We start from the raw sequence: 20,395 nt of genomic DNA on the forward strand, positions 1-20,395 counted from the left end.
CATTAAACTAAAGGCTACCTAAACTTTGGGAGTGTGTTTTCCTGACTAGACTGTGAAACCCCTAAGGTACATTTTATCTACCTCATTTGAATTTAACTGACATTTACAAATGTGGATGGCCTTGTGCCAGTCCCCATTCTGGGAAACAACACCTGATGGGGATGAGAGTCTAAGGTTTCCTGCCCTAACCACAAGTTCATTTACTGCCAACTCCAACATAGATAGGTTCTGCCTGATGTCAAATAGTCCTGCTTTAGATTGACAGGAAGGAAAGACTTGGAAAAACCAACACTTATCTGAGCACAAAAGAGGAATGGGGAAACATTGTATAAATAGGGGTCCCATTTCATACCTAGGCACTGCTTCCTTTAACTCCTGCAGAGACAAAGAAGCTGTCCAAAAAAATAGAAATGGAGAATAAAAGAAGGAAGAGGAGAGAATCATTCACATAGTGGCTGTTTGTGCTGGGTGTGGTTGCTTTGAGTGAAGTCCAGGCAGGTAAGTCTAGGGGGATTGAGGGAAGGAGGACTAAGAAAATGAGATCAGACTCCAAGAAGGAAGAGTTCTTGTATACAGTGCTTATGAGAGGGAAGACAGAAAGTAAAGAAAGACGGCATAGATATTCAAGCAGACAAAAATTAAATCCTAACCTTTCATGGATGTCTAACCTTTTAGCTCTTCTGGGCCATATTGCCCAACAAAAACTTGTCAAGGGCCATGTTATTTAAGGTTTAAGCTGGTTTGGGATGTTACAACATTTGTGATAATGGGGACATTACAACTCTTTGTGCATTATAACCTCGTGCTGCAGTTTATAGAATGCTGAGCCTAGAGCCAAGAAGACCTGAATTCGAATGTGACTTCAGACACTTATTGGTTGCATGACCCTTGGCAAATCCTTTAACCTTGGTTTGTCTCTTTCCTTAGCTGTAAAATGAGGATAATAACAGGATTTACCTCACCCTTCCCCATTTTATTAGTTTTTTAATATCTCTTTTGACCGTACAGTGTTTCAAATAATTAATTAAAGCTCACCTGTATAGAAACATTTCTTTTGACCCAGAGAGAAGCAATGTCAAGTTTAGAGTTAATGAGGAATGAAGTACATTCACATTGATTTCTAGAGTGTGGAGATGGATGTCAAGAAACTAGGTGGGGTTTTTTTGCAAGGCAAATGGGGTTAAGTGGCTTGCCCAAGGCCACACAGCTATTAAGTGTCTGAGACCAGATTTGAACCCAGGTACTCCTGACTCCAGGGCTGGTGCTTTATCCACTACGCCACCTAGCTGCCCCTTGAAACTAGATCTATAATAAGGGGAAAAGTATGTAGGAGACAGAGAGGTATTCATAGGAAATAGAAACAATTCTGAATATATTATGTTTGCCAGGGTCAACTCTGAGGTACTTCATTATTATTGGAACTGGGCTCTGCCTTGTTAGCTATAAGGTTCAGTCCAGTCTCAAACATTCAGATGCTAAATAAAGATCACTAGTAGTCAACTGGTCAATCTTCTAAATAGCCCCGGAATGTGACTGAGGTCTATCAAAGCTTAAGATACCATATAATGATATTTTTCTTACCTGGGGCTACAGTTATGTGTGTTCTTTGGGAATGATTGATGATGATGATGATGATGATGATGATGATGATGATGATGATGATCTCTGTCCTTTGTTTTCAAAGACCACAACAACAGGAAGGTGATGCCATGACATGCACATCAATTTGATTTGAGTGCAGAGAGTGCTGTGCTAAGTCAACAGTCTTACTTTCTTCTTCAGAGCCATCTGGGTCCAGTGGCCAACTCTGAATCAGGATGACTAGAGATGGCCCTAGATTTGAGGCAATCAGACTTAAGGGACACAAAGCCAGTAAGTGTCAAATATCTGAGGCTCTATTTAAATTCAGATCCCTGATTCCAGGCTTGGTGCCATATCTAGTGCTCCACCTAGTTGTTCTCCTATGGAGTAGAGGTAGCTAAGAAACCCGGTAATAGCAATATTCAATATTTAGCTCAACAATAGTAGCTTATGTCATAAAACGCTGTCTTACATTCAATTATTACGATATATAGCAATCCACATAACTCATTTCATAGATGTGCATTTTCCTCCTTTAAATTTCATCTGATTTAATTTTACTTCCTGTCATCAACTATTTTTTATCATTTTGGATCCCAAATACCATTTAGGGTCATAGTAACTTGAAATTTTATAAGAATGTCACCTGCACCTTTGAGCAATACTTTGATAAAATGTGGACTAGAATAATGCCACAACTTAAATCTTGGGAATGGTGTACTGTAACCCGTACTTCTGATTGACAGTGAGTGATTTAAGACAACACTTTGGGTTTAGACAATTATGTAAGTCTGGATTCAATAGTAGATACTTCTTCATTTATCCCCCAAAATGCCATGCTGCTGAAGTCCAAGCAAACTATATAGCATTTCCTTAATCCATCATCTTGGGAACCACAGTAAAAAATGAAGTGAATTTAGTCTGTCAAGATTTGATATACCCACATTGACTTGTTCGGATCATTGCTTCATTGTTGAACTATTAATAAACTCTCCCTTGAATAATATATTACAGACATTTATTATTAGACTCAAGTTCATTGCAAAATAAGTATATAAAACTACCTTCCTCCCAAATTGGGAAATGTGTACATCTTCAACTCTGAATTGCCTTTCCAATTTTCCAGGATCCCTCAGAGACTACATATAACAGCTCAGCTCAACAAAGCCTGATATTTCTCCATTAATCTTGGGGTGCAATTTGTCCAAATCCAATGACTTTAACTTATTGAGAATAGCAGGGGATAATCTTACCATCTCCTCAGTTATCCTGGGTTTCAATGACATATTTATCCCATTTGTTCTATTCTTTCCTTTCTGAATATGATTCTCTATGATAGAGAAGTTAGAGACAAAATGAGAGCTGAGGTCCTTCATCCCATCTTTCATTATTATCATCCCAACTATGTGAAGAATAGGTCTTAGAGACTTTTTGAACTTCTATTTCCAATGTAGTGGCAAAATCCTTTTAAATTTCCATAGCATTCCAAGGAAACCTCAATCCTTCTAATTAAGTTTTGAATTTAACCATAAATATGTGCAAAATATCTAGTATGCACAAATCACTATGCTCAGTGATATAACTATGAAGAGAAAAATGAAAGACCCTGTTCTTGTAATCAAATCATCATCATTACAAATAGAACCTGTGTGCCAGAACTATGTTAAATACTTTACAAATATTGTCTCATTTGATCTCAGACTGATCCTAGAAGGGAGATACTAATATTACGTCCATTTTACCAGGTGATGAAACTGAAACAAACAGAAGTGAAGTGACAGGTTGTTTGTTTTTGGCTTGCTTGTGTACAACTTTTCACGACCCTATTTGGAGTTTTCTTGACAAAGATACTTGGGTATCATTAGCCAATTCCTTCTCCAACTCATTTTACAAATGAGTAAATTAAGGCAAACAAGGATGAGTAACACTCTTATCAGATTATGTCCCTATTTTATACTCATTTCATTACCAGTCCTCAATTCTTAATTTTGTATTTTTTTTAGTTTAAATTCGATGTTTCTTGTGATGTGAGAATTTTCTTTCTGTGTTTAATTTAGGAAATTTTTGGTCTTGAAAGGATCCTACATTTTAAAAAGCACTGATATTGAAGTCTTAAGACCTGGGTTAGAGTGATCCCAGTAATGTTCAAATGATTATGTGATCTTGGATATGTCACTCAGCCTCCCTTAGCAGATTTGCCTAAATGCTCTCTGAAGTTCCTTTCAGCAATCTATCTATGATCCTTTACTGTTTTTTCTCATTTTCTGTATATCACCCCTCCATCAATTTCAAAGATAATATGTTAAAAATAAAGATTGTAAAAGAAGTTTAGCAAAGCAAAACATCACATCTATCATGTATGATGGTATATACAATATCCAATGCTCCTGGTTCCCCCTCTATAAAGTGACTAGGGAAGCATTATTCTTTCAACTCTTTTCCAAGAGTCAAGCTTTTCTATTATCATCACAAAATAAAATTGTTTTTCTTTGTATTGTTGTGGTTACTGTCTACATTATTTCTGTGGTCTGTGGTTTTCTTCACTCTTTGCCCATCTATATGTTTTCCTAAGCTTCTCTGAAGTCTTCACATTCATAATTTCCTAATGGCACAGTCGCATTCCATTCCATTCATTTATCACAGGATCTTTAACCATTCCCCTATCATGGCACTCCATCCCTCTTAAATGAATTTACCCAATAGAATCCTAGTCCATGGAATCCCATTTGTGTTCTTCATTAGCTCATTCAAATGAATCCTCCCAAAATAGAATTAATTGCAAGACAATACATTATGTTCTCATTATCTTCCATGAAATTTGAGATGGAATAGTAGCTAACTAGTATTCTAGTACCTCTATTTGATAATGATCAAAATAAGATATTTAGTAGAATTTCAATTCAATGACTTTTTAGTAGTATTGCTGAAAAAACCCTTCAAATATTAAATGCATCCTTTTCATAACATGCTGCAATAAAAATTACATGTAATAAAGGCAAATGGAAAAATAGATTAAAAATTTATTGTAAGTTTAACCTCAACCTAAAGAATGAGTGGGTCAAAAATCAAATCATAGAAACAAAACTCTAGACTGAGCTCTTAATTCCAAATCCCAAGTAATTTAGTGATCTCATAATTGGAACCATAGCTTAGTAAGTAAAAAAAATGTAATATTTACTATATGCCAGGGATCGCTTTTTTGTGAGCAAAAGAGAATCATCATAGTATGTTCCCTTGTGTGCTACAAATATTTTAAAGAAACAGTTATGATCTCATGAAATATATGGAAAATCACTGATAAGGCATTCCCTTGTTAACCTTTTCAGAGGAAAACAAAGCTAGGCAAGCACAAGACTCTACCCAGATGGGGGAAAACCTTGAGGAGCCCAAATCACTGCAAGGTATGTTAACCAAATGACCTGAGAGTCCTACCTGACTCTTCACTTTTGTATTCTCAGACTGCATCAGGCTATAGCTGCAGAATGATAATGGACCAATGTCTCGTACACCAGCACTAATGATCATGCTTAAATTCAACAGCTGCTTGCCATACCAGAATGCATGAAAATGCTGTTATACTTTCTCAGTTCAGTAGTTATTCTTGCTTCCTCCACACTCCTATCCATAAGCTGCACTAAGTCTCCTGATATTTACACAGTCCAATCTACTCCTTACTAACAGAAAACCAGGGATAGAAGAGCATTCATTATATCAAGGAATACTTTCTGAGGCGTCTGTTAACAGATTGCCTAGCCTTACCGTGCACTACTAGTTCAATACCATATATCAAATCAGGCTAGGTACAATCTGCCTTTTTGATTGTTCACAGTGGTAATCGTCACAGTTATCCTACTGATACAGAAATCAGATGGGAGATGAGAGGGAGAACATGGTAGAGTTCAGGAGCTTACACGCTGAAATCTCCTTATTTTTCCCTCTTCTTGCCATACAGGTCACCACAAGCATAAGGGTCAGTTCATTGCAGTGGGTACAAAACACTCTCTCTTCAACTTCACCATAATTCATGTTATTGATGATGTGCAGGTATGTGCCCATGATAAACAGGGCAAACAAAATTTGTTCAAGGAAGCATGGATCATCAAGGCACTAGGAAAAGACTATATTGAGCAGAAGAAAGAAGCTATTTTAAGAGCGCAGATGAATTTCAGATGGCTCCTCAAGTTCCTTATACAGAATGACACCAGTGGCCGTAAGTGAAATAAATTGAATCCATACAATGAGTTAGAGATACCTCAGGGGTCATGTAGTTCAATCCACTCATGAAAGATAACCTTATTATACCATACCCAATATGTGTTTATCCAACTTCTGAAGACATCCTAGGCAGGTGAATGTACCACCTTTTGAAGCAGGACATTCAATTTTCAGTCAGGGGGCACAGGAAAACTTTAAATCTCCCTCTTTATTACTTTTACCTATTACATCAAACCAAAGAAGTCTAATCACTCCTCTATGTGTCAATCTTTCAAATCCTCAGACAGCTGTCATGCCCCTGTTCTCTCCACCAAGTCCAAGTTTAACATGCCCAATTCCTTCACCATCCTGGTTGCACTCTGATGAACTCTCACCACAATATTTCTAATGAGGTCTGACTAGAAGAGAACACAATAATACTTGGGGGTTTCTGGCAAAGTTACTGGGGTATTTTGCCATTTCCTTCTCCATTTGATTTCACAAATGATGAAACCGAGGCAAACAAGGTAAAATGACTTTCCCAGGGTCCTTTCTAGCTTTTAATATATGATCCTATCACCTAAGAACAAAACAAAACTAATTATTTTCCTTTCTAAATTTACCCCCCCCCAAACTTTCCTTTTCCTACTGAATACATCCAGTCTACAAGGATTGCAATCTTGGAGTCATTCATATTTTTGTAGTCATTCCTTTCTTCATGCTCCCCAATATTAATTAATAGTCAGCTTGTAATTATCATTTTGATAATACAAGTAGATTTACTAAATCCTATCTCATTATAAATTCTCATTTTGTCTTCTCAGAAACCCTGAGATGGAAGTGTGATTTTTATCCCCATTTTACAAATGAGAACACTGGAACAGACAAAAATCAAATAACTTCCCCAGGTCACATAATTAGTTAATTCTGAGACTGAATTTGAATGTATGTCTTCCTGGCTCCAAATCAATGCTCTTTCCATTGTGTCACCTAGTTGCATCACTTCCTTCCATCCCATACTCTATTGTTTTGATTGTTTTTTAGTTTGTTTTTTTTTGTAAGGCAATGAGATTAAATGACTTGCCAAAGGTCACACAGCTAAACAATTGTTAAGTGTCTGAGGACAGTCTTGTACCCCATCCTCCAGCTTCTAAAGCCTGTGCACCACCTAGTTCCCTCTATCCCATACTCCACTGAAATAGTTATCAAATTAGGCCTAAAACCCATCAAATCCCATCCAAATTATCATAATATAGGCTTTTAAATTGCTTCTGTTTCTAGTCTCTCTTCTATTCAATCAATCCTTCACAGAGTAGCCAAAATAATCTTCAGAACACACAAGTCTGGTGAAGTCTTTCTCTAACTCAGAGTTTTTTCTGTGGCTTCCCATTGCCTGTAGGATAAAATGTATATTGTTCACTTTAAAGCCTTTCACTGTCTGGCTTCATTCTACCTTTACAGACATTTCATAAAAACTCCTTCTCATTCACTGGCTCACAGAGAATCAGGACTACAAGCTGTTCTTCAAACTCAGTCTTCCATCTCCTCTCTAAGTGCCTTTGCATGATGCTCCTCATGCCCTGGAAGGCTTTTCTTTCTCAGTTTTATCTCTTATAATGCTTCACGTTTTCTCAAAATTCTCATGCAATACCACCTACTGCATCATATCTCTCCAGAAGATCCTAGTTCTTAATAATACTCTTTCCCGTCTCATCTTATCTTGCTCTCACATCATCTTCCTATAATGCAAACCCATTAAACTTGGAAATTTTGTTTTTACTTTATATCCTCCATTTCATGATGATTTTTTTGCGAGGCAGTGGGGTTAAGTGGCTTGCCCAAGGCCACACAGCTAGGTAATTAAGTGTCTGAGGTCACATTTGAACTCAGGTACTCCTGACTCCAGGGCCAGTGCTCTATCCTCTATGCCACCTAGCTGCCCCCATATCCTCCATTTCAAGTATACTGCTTTGTATCTGGTTAAGTATTTAATGAATGATGGTTAAATTGATTTGATAACAGTTAAGTGGCACAGTGAATAGAATGCCAGGTCTAAAGTTAGGAAGACTCATCTTCCTGAATTCAAATCCAATCTCAGACACTTTACTTTGTGGCCCTGGGCAAGTCACTTAGCCCTATTTTCCTTAGTTTCCTCATCTATAAAATGAATTGGAGAAGAAAAATGACAAACCACTCCAGTGGTTTGCCAAAAATGCCCTCCAAAAGAGACACAACGACTTGAAGATGTTTGAAAAACAAAATCATTGTGGGGAAAGAGGGAGGGGAGAGGAAGGAGGATGCAGCTAGGTGGTGCAATGGAAATAATGCTGACCCTAGACTCAGGAGGGTATGAATTCAAATCTAGCCTCAGACATTTGTGATGTGACCTGCAAGTCATTTAAACCTTTTGACTCAGTTCTTCATCTGCAAAATGAGTGGAAGAAAGAAATAGCAAGTCATCTTTGTGAAGGCAAGCACATATAGCGTCTCAGAGAGTTGCACATGACTGAAACAACTCAACTACAGTTGCAAAAATATTGGATTGATATTAAGTCTATCAAAGAGCATATCAGGTACCAAAAAAACAAGAAAAGTAGGGGAATTAGAAATGTTCTCATTGGTCAATAAAGGCAAAACTAGGAACAACTGGTGAAAGATACAAGAAAAAGGGTATAGGAAATTTTCTTAACAGAGCTGCCCAACAGAAGCTAGATAATATAGTTGGATTGTGCTTGAGAGAATTCTTCATGGCATGAGAGCTGACTAGTTGGCCTCTGAGATGCCTTCCAATTTGAAGATTCTGTGAATCTGTTAAGAATTCCGATCTGGGCCTTTGCTTGATGATGCATATCAAAGGAATTCTCCAGGGCAGACCCTTTTCAAAGACACTAATCCCAAATCAACTAGTCAACTTTTCATTGTTGCCTTCAATCTCTAACAACCACTATGCCATACTATTGAGTTCCAGTTTCCATTTCTCTTTCTTTTTCTGTTACCTGATGTGCATTCAGGTATAGTAGCTATACATTAATATAACAGAAAATTCTACAGGTACAATTTAAGCCAAGTCCTACATAAATCTATCTTATGAGAGTTTTCTGGTGTCACTAGGAATAGTTGATCCCTCATTGCTCTAGAGAAAAATTCAGCCCAAAGTACAGGTCACCTCTGAGATTGACCAGAAAGCAACAATTATCCAAATGACTCTTTGATGCCATGTATCTGCTCTGCAATATTCCATTCTTCAAGGAAACTATAAAAGGTTGAATAGCACTTTCCTCTGAGTAAACCTAAGAGGTATAGGGTGCAAGTATTGCTACCTCATTATGCACTAGGAAAAATATGTTCAATAGCAATAACTTCAAACATTTTTCAAATATTGTGAGTTTGAATTCCTGGAGAAAGCTCTAGAATTAGAATGAGGAGGAAGATTTGTGTCTGAATCCCACTTAGATATTTATTAGTTACATGGCAAGTCATTGGGCAAGTCACTCAGTGTCATTCAACCTTGTATCCTCATTTGTAATACGAGCATAATAATAGTACTGTCTCTGAAGGGGCTTGGGAAGATCAGCACTAAGAATATTCTATAGAGAAAGTGCTTTGAAAAAATTAAAGGTAATATATAAATATTAGTTATTAATCATCATTATAAACTTTGAAGTTATAAGTGAATTACTCATGGTTATATAGCTAGCAAATATAGGAGACTGAATTCATATTGACCCTTCTAACTTCAGTTCCAATCTTGATTTCATTATATCATCGTGACTCAAAAGTCTCTCTACAGAGAATCACACATTACAGTTCTTTATACACTGTGAACTGGATGATTGCATTGGGATTGGCAGCCATCTCCACTTTGCCCTGGATGGTGAAGATTTTCTCAAGACTGTTGATCAAACTAAGCACTGGATTGCCATGAAGCCCGAAGCAGAGCCCTTCAAGGCCTTAGCAGAAAGTAACTTAGGGAAAAATATTAAAGATGAGATTTTGAAGAAATATTGTTTTGATATGATGATGAAAATCCTGCATTACTCAAGCATGAAGGAGAATGGTAAGTTCCCAGACCTTTCCATTTCCTCCCAGGATTTTCTTAGACTGGGAGAGCAAAGTGCAGGCTCTGGTCAGTTTTATGAAACTCTGAGCTTGGGTTTGGGACAGACTGTCTCTTATGAGAAGGCCAATCTAACTAAGCATGGAGAGTCTAATCAACAGTGACATGATCCTTAGGTAATGACTCCTAACAGAATAACTCATTTGTATGGCATGGAAAGCCACATGTGAGAAAGTACCCACACTGCGGAAAACACGAATCCTTTCAAGTACTAAAATATTCAAGATTTTATTCTTAACCCACTAGAATTGCTGATTTAGTGATTTAGTATTCTAATCTATTGACAAATGTTTATGGAAGATCTACTCTGAGCAAAGCACTGTCCTAGGTTTTGACTAATGTAGAAAGATTACCCTAGCCTTCAAGGAGAGTTGGGGGGGGGTCTCAAGTCTGAGGACAGAATGAATTAATGAAGAAGGTAAGAAAGAGCATGTATTAAATGTTTATGATATGCCAAGCACTGGACTAAGCTCAGGGGAGTACAAATAGAACAGCAAAACAGTCCTTGCTATCTAGAAACTTTATAGAGTAATTGGAGAACATAGCACATATAAAAATGTTCTGCATTAGGACAGACAACAAGACCCAAGAGTTCATAGTGACAGGCTCCATGGGCTGTGGGGTTTAGAGGAAGTAAATTGGTAAAGCTCAGTGGTTCCTCATCGAACCAGGAGGTTCCTCATCTTAACAATTTGTAACTCCCTGATCATCTAATAGAGTTCTATGAGCAATCATATACACTCTGAGGATATATAAAAGTGGGTAGGGTGACTACAAGGAACTTCCCATAACACAGAGGGAGAAGAGAGTAGACTTAAGGATCAGCTTATAGTGGGGCTCTAAGTTCTCCTCTATAATTGAGGGAAACAATGGGTGAAAATCAATATGCATTCAGTAGGTAAAAAAATGGAAGAAGACATTGGCAGGAAGGTGTGAAAGGAAGGTTTCTAGTGGGCCATTTGGTACTAATGATAACAAATCAGCATTGGGTCCATATACTCTAAAATTTTATAGTAATAGTCAGAAATGGTGGGTTCATAAACTTTAATCATCTCATAAAGTCCCCTTTATTCTCAAAGAAGACCATGACATCAAGAAGGTGATGCCAAACAAGCACAAGTATTGCATTTGAATGGGGGGGGGGTGCTGTGCTACATCACCAGCCTCACTTTCTCCTGCAGAATCATCTGAATCCAGTGGCTAGATATGGATGTGGATGACTGGAGATGGTCTTGCATGTCAGGCAATCACAGTTAAGTGACTTGCCAAGTATCCAAGGCCAGATTTGAACTCCCATCTTCCTAACTCCAAAGCCAGTTCTCTATCCACTGAGGCAACTAATCCTTAGAAAATCCTAGTGCCAGAAGGAATGAACACATATCACCCATGATCACAGGGTCACTTTCACTTACAATGCTGCAAATCGCAGCAAGAAACTGTTTATGAATGTGTCTGAGAAGAGGCATTAGAGTGAGCTAAATAGAAATTTGAAAACTTGGTCCTAGGGATAAGATGACTTTTGCAGTAGCTAAAACAATAATAGCCAAGTCCTACAGCTATCTGAAATAATTTGACAAAGTTAATAACTGATAAAGATAGAGGACAGAGTAAAATGGAAGGAAAGGGAGAGAGAGGGTATAGAAGTGATAAGGGAACAACAAAAGGTCATTGATGATTTGAAGTAATATTTCTCTCTTGATTTCTCTCTTCAGTGGCCCCTGAGCTGACTGTTTCCCGACATGATGGTCCAGATGGTAGAGTCACTTTCAGCTGCACAGCCACGGGCTTCTACCCTCACTCTATTCAGCTGCATTGGGAGAAGAGTGGACAGCTGGGTGTGTGGCTCCAGTGGCATCTTGCCTAATGCTGATTCCACCTTCTATGTCCAAATCACATTACAGCTTCCTCCTGGTGATTCAGGGACTGGTTACACCTGTGTGATCGAGCACAGTAAACTGCAGACGCCAACTGTGTATACTGGTGAGTATTTTTCCAAGCTAATGTGGAGCAAAGAATGGAGGGTTTCAACCTTTTCACCACTTTTTCTACTCAGAGTAATGTTCCACAGAGTAGAGTTTTTCACTTGTCATGTCTCCATCTGCCTCTCCTCTCAAAAACACTTCTTGTTTTTTTGCCTTTCACATCCTGCAGTTCCCGGGAAGCCCTCTGTGAAGAGGCCATGGGTTGTGACCCATGTTATCATTCTGGTGCTGAGCTGTGCTGGGGGTTTCAGCATATGGAAGAAGAAGAAAACAGGTAAAATGGTGATGAGAGGGGCAGTGAAATAAAGTTGCAAGGACAAGATGAGAAGAGAAAGGAGTGGGGAATAAATGTCACAAAGGCTAGGGACATTACACTGTTCTTATGCTTCATAGAGCTCCTAGGAGGAAAGCTCCGTGTAAACAAAATGGTGGTCTCTCAGACTTAGAGATGGAAAAGACCTCAGATTGTGCCTCTACTACAGTTGGTACAACTTTCTTTAAAAATAGACATCTCGGGGGCGGCTAGGTGGAGGAGTAGATAGAGCACCAGCCCTGGAGTCAGGAGCACCTCAGTTCAAATCCGACCTCAGACACTTAATAATTACCTAGCTGTGTGGCCTTGGACAAACTGCTTAACCCCATTGCCTTGCAAAAAATCTAAAATAAAATAGACATCTGGGATCAACTAGGTGGCATAATGGAGAGAGCACCATCCCTGGTGTTAAGAGGACCTGAGCTCAAATCATAGCCTCAGACATTTAATACTTACTTAGTTGTGTGACCTTAACCCCATTGCCTTCATCTCCTAGTTCTTTTTATTGGGCATAAGAAAGTTCATAGGGTCATAAGAAAGAATGCCTCTTTACATGGTAGTAATTCAAATACTTGTATTATGATCACCTGCCTCCTCTGTCCTCTCTTCTTCAGGATAAAAATCCAATATTTTCAGCCATTTAAGATGGTTTCTACATTTTTCTCCCTCAGAATAGACCTTCTCTGAGTATGTCATTCATGAAATGTAGCACTGAGAATTGAATATGACTCCCAAGATGTAATCTTACCAGGAAGAATACAGAGAGTTTATTGCCTCCTCATTCCTATTCTCATAATGAAGTCTAAAAATAACCATAGATTTTAAAAATTGACTCATCACACTTGTCTGTATCACTTTGCCGCCTGCCTTTTTTGCTATATATTTTTTATTTTCTGAACTACATAATAACTCAGCATTAACAACAAATTATTTATTAATAAATTTTCAACCAATTTCATATTAACATCCGTTAATTATAAGACACTTTTCAGCCATCATTTCAAGCTGCCAAACCCACTTATAAGTTATGTGAGAGGTGTTTGAGGAGGCACTCTTGTTCACACTGATCTTGCTAAAACCCCCAGTTCTTTTTCAGAATATATACTCCTGCCATCTTGTGATTTTTTTTTTATCTTGTGATTTTGAAGTTAATTTCACACCTAATCAAGAATAGTGCTTTCACAATTATTCCTGTTAAATTTGATTTTATTGCAATCAGCATGGCATAATGATAAGAATGTTGGACACGAATTCAGGAGACACTTGAGTTTCAATCCTTTCTAACTTAGCCCTAACACTTTTTAGCTTTTTGAGCATGGGTTAAGTAGCTTAACCTACCTCTCTGAACCTCAGTTTCCTCATTTGAAAACTAAAAATAACATTACTTCAAAAGGAAGTGTCACAAAAGCATGAAATTTTATTTGGAAAGGACCTCATTTGTCATGTAATAAAAAGAATCCCCCAAATAACATACTGGAGAAGTAGTTTCCAAACTCCAACCAAATTCTGCAAGAAAGGGAAATCAACAACCTCTTGAAACAAACAATTTTACTCTCAGATAGCTCTGTTAGGAAGTTGTTTCCAGACATTAAAAGTAAATTTGCTTCTTTGTAATTTCCATCTACTGCCCTTGTTTCTCTTTTTATGTGTCTGAGTCCAGATTTGAACTCACTCCAAGGCCAGTGCTCTGTTCACTTCGCCACCTAGCTGCCCTTGAGAACAGTTCTTATGCCTCCTCTTTCCTATACAGTCATCTGTTTCCCAAGCTTCACATCCTTATTTCTTTCAATGGATGCTCACATGACATTTACTCAATACTCTTCATCATTCTGATCCTCCTTTTCTTAATGTTCTCCCATGACACCTTCTTAAGATTATGACAATCAGAACTGAACACTGGGGGGGTATTGGGATTATCACCTCTCTATTGCTGGAAGTTATGGCCCTCATAATATAGTCCATGACTGACTACTACATAACTTTGTCAAATCATATCGAACTTGTAGCCCTGTAAGGCCCCCACGATCATTTTTCCCCAGAACAGCTGTTGTCCAACTCTGCCTCCAACATCTTGAACTTGTGAAACAGATATTTTAGACTCAAGGAGAAGACTTTAAATTTATCTCTGTTGAATTTCATCTTGTATTTACAAACTATTTTAGCCTATTTTATACTGACTCCATCATGCAGTATATTAGCTATCTAGTCAAACATTTTGACACTCCAAAAATTGCTGTTTGCCTTTATTCAGTTCACTGAATGTTAAACAGTATAGAAATGTATATAGATTTCTGTTGATTTGAAGATCAAAAACGATTATATATGTAAAACATTTTTGAAGCTCAAGATGATACCTGTCAGCTGTTATGAAGGGAGGCACAGAGTGGAACACATCACTATGATCTATTGATCTTTTTTAGATCCCAAACTTCCCTTCCTATATACCTTTCTGAGCTTTGTGCAGCTTTCCTGTTCAGTAGCCATCGTACCCATGTTATTGGAACTGTAGACTTTACAGTGCTTGCAAGGTTCATAGGGTTATGAGTATAGAGTTTTAAGGAATCTTTAAAGTGATTGAGCCCCAAATTATTATTTTAACAATGAGGCAACTGTAATGAAGGAAGAGAAAGAAATAAGCATTTATTAAGTACCTTCTAAATGCCAAGGACTTGCTTAGGGTTTTAAAAATAATATCTCATCTGAATTCATTTGACTTGAGAGATTAGGTAGTTTGCACAAGGCTACAAAGATAGATTCTGTAGTAGAGTCTGACCATCCCCACCAAAATTTTCATAACTGAAAGTCCAGAAATTACAGATAACTCCAATGTACACAGGAGAATAAGTTTATATCCTTATGGATTCTCAGGTCAGATTGGAGACCCAATCCTTCCATTCTAATTGAGAAGGTGCATGACTGTCTTTGGGAAGTGCCAAGTCTTATATAAAATATGCTACTGGGGGGCAGCATGGTGGTGCAGTGGACAGAGCAATGACCCTGGAGTCAGGAGGACCTGTGTTCAAATACGGCCTTGGACAACATTTAATAATTGTCTAGCTGTGTGACCTTGGCTAAGTCACTTAACCCAATTGCCTTATATAAATAAAAAAATAAAATTATAAAAAATAAAATATGCTACTGCCTGAGCTTAATAATTTATAGATTCAAGTGCTTCCAAACCTATAGGACTTCTACATTTATTCCTATTTTTCTTTCAGGTCACAGGGTTCATGAGCAAGCTAAAATGGATAGTGAAGGGACCCTGTAAAGGAAGTGGAATTTGCACAATGAAAGAATGCATCAATGAAGAAGAGCACTGAAGAGGCTCTATAGGCATATATATATATATATATATATATATATATATATATATATATATATATATAAATTCTAGTACCCTGATCTCGCTTTCCCTGTCTCTCTGTCTTTCTGTCTTTCTGACTCTCTGTCTCTCTCTCTTATCTCTCTCATAGTAGTAGTAGTAGCAGTAGTAGTAGCAGTAGTAGTATTCTCGTTTTTTCCTAATTTTAAAATATTTCTATTTCTAGTTCTGAGTTCCAAATTCTACCTCTCACTCCCCTCTTTCCTCCCTAAGATGGCAAACAATCAGATATAGGTTATACATGTGTAATTATGTAAAGCATTTCCATATTAGTCATTTTGAATAAAAGAAAAAAATGAAAGAAATAAAATGAAAAACAGAATGCTTCTGTCTGTATTCAATCACTATCAGTTCTTCCTTTGCAGGTGGATAAAATGCCTCACCATTAGTCCTTTGTGATTGTCTTGGATTATTGTGTTGCTGAGAATAGTTACATCATTCAAAGTTCATCATTGAACAATATTGCTGTTACAGTGTACAATGTTCTACAGTTTCTGCTTATTTCATTATGAATTAATTCATTTAAGTCTTTCCAGGTATTTCTGCTTGTCATTTCTTTTAGCATTAGGATTCCATTAAAATTATATACAACAGCTTGTTTAGTAATTCCCCTAAATTGTAGGTCATCCCCTACAATTTCCAATTCTTGGTCACAACAGAAAGAGCAACTATAAGTATTTTTGTGCAAATAAGTCCCCTTCTCTCCTTTCCTAATTACTTTGGAATTTAGACCTAGCAGTGGTATTGCTGGATCAAAAAGTATGCAGAGTAGTATAACCTTTTTGGCATTACCCTCCCCATTTCTCCTCTTTGGAGTCTGCCTCCTTTATCCTTCAGACCTCTTGTGATAATATAAGGGGATCTCTCCCTTGGAAGCAATGGGGACTAAAAGCACATGACACTGTGAAGATATACTGTTTGCTTCAGGGATTCATCTCAAGTCCCCTACTGACCGTTCTGCTCTGGGTTTTGTTACTGGTCCTTGAATAGTGATCAGAGAGACAGATGGTTTGAGATTGATACCACCTTTTCATGAATTTGAGAATTCAAAGTTGCTTGGGGATAATTCTGAGATGCTTTAATTAATGACACCCTTCCCAGAAAGATGACCCCTAGGGAAGCTAGGTGGCACAGTGGATAGAGTACTGGCCCTGGAGTCAGGAGTCCCTGAGTTCAAATCCGGCCTCAGACACATAATAATTACCTAGCTGTGTGGCCTTGGGCAAGCCACTTAACCCCATTGCCTTGCAAAAAGAAAAACCTAAAACAAAAACAGAAAGATCACCCTTTCCTAAAGGATGAGTTACTTGCTACCTTGACCATAGCATACAGACCTTGAATGTGTCACTCAGATCTGAGGTCAAAGGACATATCTGTTCATCAGATATTTGGTGTTTTAATTTCCAGTCTCTCAAAAGTACATGCTTATAAATCTTTCGTCATTTAAGCATTTCTTTTGTGGTGGAGAAATAAATAGCTGTCCCAAAACCTGATCTCCTTGATACATTGATCACTTTTCTCAATGAGATCCAGTTTAGTCATGCTAGGGACAACCCAAACATGAGCGCAAATTCAATTTCTGTTTAGAGCTCCTAATACAGATTTCTTTTCTAATTTCTGAATATGAAGAGCCCAAGAGGGAGAGAAGGCCCGATCTTCTCCCTATAGAGGTCAGACTCTTCCTAGACTGAGGCCAAAGTCCAAGTTGCTTGGTGGGAGAAGGCAGGGTCTATATTATTTCTTAGTGTTTGGGCTATTTTCCGATCTCATTTATATGCTGCATTTTCACTGAGTGTGTCTGGCTTCCTCCATTTGAGTTGGATTGTATATATGTACTTCTCCTGGGGTGTCGGTCTTTTGCCACTGGTCCAGGGTAGGGACAGTTTGTATTTATCCCTGGGCTGCAATAATCATTATGTAGATGACCCTAGAAGTTAGACTTCCATTCCTAAACCATCAGCTCCTCCCAAAGTGAGGCATATTTACACCTGGTTATTTCTCTCTGGATGTCATCCTAATTCAATTCAAAAATCATGTTTATAGATAGAGAGAGCTATGTCTAAGGCCCTTTGTTAACTGTTGGGAATACAAGGTCAATAAAGGAAATAGTAACTACCCTTAATCCAAAATAGTAAATGAGACAGTGAGCTACAGTAGAAACAAGTACAATAAAAATATTACCCAGTATTAATGACCTTACATACTAGTGTGGAAAGATGCAACATAAAAACCAATAAATAGGTACAGTGTTTTCGAGGAGAGAGAGAACTGAACAGATCAAGGGAGGCTTCACAGAGAAGATAGTCCCAATGTGGAGCCCAGAAGAAAGATAAGCATTCTTACAGGTGGTGAAGAGGAGGGTAGGCACTGCAGACCTGAAAACTGTGTGACTTCTCAGAGGCAAGAGACAGAAAGTCCAGTAAGGGTAACAGTTATCCCAGTTTGGTTACCCCCATACCATTTTTACCTAAATGTTTTGGGTGCAAGGTAGAGTAACAATGGACAAAAATAAATTCTTTCCAAAGATTTCTTGTATCCTCAGTCCCCACTACACCACTTCCTACTGTCAAGTCCATGATACAGGGTTAGGCTAATTTTCTCCTTTGACTAACTAATCTCTCTGGTGGTTCACATAGACCATTACAGAAGTTGTGATTGGAAAGGGAAGTCCTCAAATTTCTAGAACAGGTTATGGTACAAGGAGCTGGAAAGAATGAAATTACCTTGATGATCAGTAAGATAAAAGGAACATCAGAAAATATTGTGGAGGTTTAAAGAGAAGTTGAATTAAATAGGAGCATGGCCAACTTTCTTTTCCTACGATATATATATATATATATATATATATATATATATATATATATATGTGTGTGTGTGTGTGTGTGTGTGTGTGTATATGTATATATATATTCATATGCACACACAGTTTCCCCAAGTAGCAGAAAAGAATGATGAATTTATTATAGTGATCACTTTATGTGTATGGGTAGGTAGATTGTAATAGATGACCTCTAAAGTTACTCTCAGATCTGATGTTATTATTCCCCTAAATGGAATGATTCATTTTAGTCCCCAGGTTATTAAATTCCTTTCTATAAGAGGCAACATTACAATGGGACTATAGATTGTGATTAACAACATTCTATGAACACTAAAAAAAACTTTTTGAAAACTAGCAACTGCAGTAATTCTTTCTTCACATGCTTAACTCAGATGATTGTTAAATTTTGAATACGAGATTTATACCTCAAAAATCACTGCAAATTGGAGCTTTATTCTTTTCTTGATTGTTTAGACTTTTGAAATTGAAGAAGAAAATGTTAATGATCCATATTAAGTTTAAAGGTGTGTCCTGCTCACATTCTGTTCTTTTTTTCAGAGAGCCAGTTGTTCAACACTAGCCAGCATAGCCTTGCTTTGGAATCCATGACTCCTGATGCTCAGTTGACTAATCCAAGATAGGAATGTAGATGGACCAATAAATAGATTAATGAATGGATGATAAATGATAGATTGATAGAAAAATGCGGGCATAAATAGATGATTGCTTGTTGACCTTTACTATCAAAGGGACCAAAATAATATGTTGGAGTTAAGTTACAGTGTGTCCAACTGTGGCTGATTGGATCAATATGAGCTCAGAATGTTCTACCACAGATTGAGCACAAATAGTTCATGTGAACAATTGGAGTGGACGTGTTTAAATTTGCACACTTTTCTTTTGAGCTACTGAAATTCTGCTTTGCTTATAGAGTGCATCATCTTCTTTGATGTGGGCACACCATATTGAATGATCCTTCACCAGTCTCTCCTATGTCACACAAACAGTTCCAAAGTTCTTCACAGAAACCTTCAGAGTATCTTCTTCTGACCTCCTTGTGAGAGCTTAGCCTGTATGAGTTACCCATAAAAAAGTCTTTTGGGCAAGCATATGTTTGACATTCAAACAGCATGTCCAAATAATCACTTTTGTGCACTTAGAATTTGATGCTTGGCAGTAAATTCAAGTGTATCTCATCTTGCCAGGAGATTTTAAGAATCTTCAAAAGACAGTTCAAATGGAAGCAATTTAGTTTCCAGGCATGTCACTGATAAACTATTCGGGTTTCACAGGAATACACAATGAGGATTCCACAACAGTTCTACAGACCAACAGTTTGGCAGGCAACTTAATAACTCTTCTTTCCCACACTTACCTCCATTCCACATAAATTTCCTTCAATTGTGGTTACAGAAAAAAGTACTCCCCTTGAGGAACTTATATGACTGGACATTAAACATTCCATATATAAGTAAATTCAAATATATTTCTGATTAGGGTTGGACCCTAGCATCTACAGGAATTAGGGAGGATCTTATAGGAGATGGATCCAGAGCTGTATTTTAGAGAAAGGTGGGATTCTCAAAACTGGAAGTCTACCAAGCTGGGTAGACTCTTCCAACTCAGAAACTTGAACCCCACAGCCCTGGGCTTTTGAGAGCCCTTCCCTCTCTGAGACTGGTCAGAAAATCCCAGTGGTGAGTCTTGGGTCTGTAAGAGCCTCTGGTTCAAATCCAAGAGCTGACATGTTCAAGCTATGTTCAAGCTAGGCAAAGGACTTTTTGGTACCTCATCTTCCTCATCTGTAAAAGGAGGTTGAAATAAACAACCTCAAAGTTCCCTTCCAATTCTGAATGCCTCTAAATATTCTTTGCTTTCCTTGTTGTACTGCCCTCATCACATACATATATATGTATGTGTGTGTGTGTGTAGTGTGTGTATGTTTATATATAATTGTTATATTTATAATTACATCTATTTTATATATAATGAATATAATATTTTA

At 37.6% G+C, this 20,395-nt stretch overlaps 1 pseudogene; it reads left to right on the forward strand.

Moving 5' to 3' along the window:
- Positions 1-410: 410 nt before the first annotated feature.
- On the forward strand, positions 411-15,455 carry LOC141512846 (zinc-alpha-2-glycoprotein-like; annotated as a pseudogene).
- Positions 15,456-20,395: the final 4,940 nt, after the last annotated feature.

This window comes from Macrotis lagotis, chromosome 1, assembly GCF_037893015.1.
Source record: "Macrotis lagotis isolate mMagLag1 chromosome 1, bilby.v1.9.chrom.fasta, whole genome shotgun sequence".
Taxonomy (NCBI): domain Eukaryota; kingdom Metazoa; phylum Chordata; class Mammalia; order Peramelemorphia; family Peramelidae; genus Macrotis; species Macrotis lagotis.